Source organism: Oryctolagus cuniculus, chromosome 14 (assembly GCF_964237555.1).
Source record: "Oryctolagus cuniculus chromosome 14, mOryCun1.1, whole genome shotgun sequence".
NCBI classification, from domain to species: domain Eukaryota; kingdom Metazoa; phylum Chordata; class Mammalia; order Lagomorpha; family Leporidae; genus Oryctolagus; species Oryctolagus cuniculus.
The window spans coordinates 33,603,444-33,605,458 of NC_091445.1; the positions used below are offsets into that span (position 1 = coordinate 33,603,444).

The window sequence follows — 2,015 nt, forward strand, 5'->3', positions numbered from 1 at the left end:
TGCTTTCCCAGGCCATAGCAGAGAGCTGGATTGGAAGTGGCACAGCGGGGACTCAAACCGATGCCCATAAGAGATGCCGGCACTGCAGGCAGTGGCTTTACTCTTTTTTTTTTGGACAGGCGGAGTGGACAGTGAGAGAGAGAGACAGAGAGAACGGTCTTCCTTTGCCGTTGGTTCACCCTCCAATGGCCGCCGCGGCCGGCGCACTGCTACTGGAGTGCTGCGACCGGTGCACCACACTGATCCGATGGCAGGAGCCAGGTACTTCTCCTGGTCTCCCATGGGGTGCAGGGCCCAAGTACTCGGGACATCCTCCACTGCACTCCCTGGCCACAGCAGAGAGCTGGCCTGGAAGAGGGGCAACTGGGACAGAATCCGGCGCCCCGACCGGGACTAGAACTTGGTGTGCCGGTGCCGCATGGCGGAGGATTAGCCTAGCGAGCCGCGGCGCCGGCTGGCTTTACTCTTTACACAAAGCATCAGCTCCCCAAACTTTATTTCACAACAATTTCTAAGCACACTAAGAGCATGCAGTAATCTTAATATTCCTAGGAATGATGAGTGATTAGCCCATCTAAGGTTTAGGATTGGCTTCCATACTTGTTTCTTGAGCTTCTTCCACCTCTGATTGTTTTCCATCATTTTCCAAGGTTTGCTGAAGTCTGTCGATGGTACTAGACGACTGTAAAACTGTTTATGTCTTTATTCAAGCTTATCTCAACACTTTTTTAAATGTATGAAACACTCTCCAATTCTTTTCCCAGACCCTAGCTCCTTTAATATCTCATGCCTTGTCAGGATGGTGCTGGATCACTTTTGCCAAAGCACCATATTCTTGGCAATTTTCTTTTGTATTTGTTTTGCTTGAATAATTTATTTTTTTGCACTGAACAATTTTTCCATGTGTTCCAGCAATGATATATTCTATTTTTTGTATATTTTTTGTAATCTCCATTTCTCTGAAATTCGTATCATATATCAGTACTGTTTCCCCATTGAAAATTCACAGTGAGACAGGCAGCTCAGTGTACGCTGCTACTGACTATGTCCTTGTTCCTGATCCAGAGTTGCACCACTTAATTAAACTCTTCACCATCAGATTATCTTCAGTTCATTGCCTGCCCGATCTCCATCAAATAGGAGAAGGTTTGGTATGACATCGTTGTCAGTCACCTCTCCCATGGCTGGCTGGCCCAGTGGTGGCGCACGCTGAGGTGGCAGCGGTCAAACTTCCACAGTGCAGCTGGGTAAATTGCCGTGGAGAAGTAGGGGGTGGTGCCCATGCTGGCCAGAGGCGCAGACACTTGAGACACCTGCCCCACATTCCCTGTGCTCCTCACACTCCTTGCGGGTGCCTGCAGATGGTGCGGATGGTGTTTGGGGGAGACCAGGCTCCACCCCCTCCCCAAATTAAATCCTTTGTTAACATTATGAATTAGGGCTGTGGCATAGCAGGTAAAGCCGCTGTAGAGGTGCTGGCATCCCACGATGAGACTGTTTCATAGCCTGGCTCCTCTACTTCCAATCCAGCTCCGTGTAATAAGCGTGGAAAAGCAAAAGATGGCCCAATTACTTGGGCCCCGGCAGCACGTGGGAGAGTAGGAAGAACTTCCTGGCTCCTGGCTTTGGCCTGCCCCAGCTCGCGGTTGTTCAGGCCATTTGGGGAAGTGAAGCAGGGGATGGAAGATCTCTTTCTCTCTTGCTACCTCTCCTTCCCTGTTTGTAACTCTGCCTTAAATAAATAAATATTTTTTAAAAATCATGAAATGAAGGGCTGAAATAAAATCTAGTCAGGGAGGTTCTAACCAGATTGTCCTTTTAATTATAAATTCTGACCTAAAAAAACTGAAAAAGTTAGGAGGGAAAATTAAATATTTGTTGTCTCTGATAATCTTTAGAAAATAATCTAATTCTCCCAATAGAAAAAAGAAAGCATGGTAATTTCAAATCTGTAGCATATGTCATTCAACACTGCCCAGTCTCTGCTCTTTGAAGTATGAACCAGGTCTATCATG

The 2,015-nt window shown here is 47.1% G+C and overlaps 1 pseudogene; it reads right to left on the bottom strand.

Moving 5' to 3' along the window:
- Positions 1 to 574: 574 nt before the first annotated feature.
- LOC100339396 (THO complex subunit 7 homolog pseudogene) lies at positions 575 to 1,182 on the bottom strand (annotated as a pseudogene).
- Between the last annotated feature and the right edge of the window lie 833 nt (positions 1,183 to 2,015).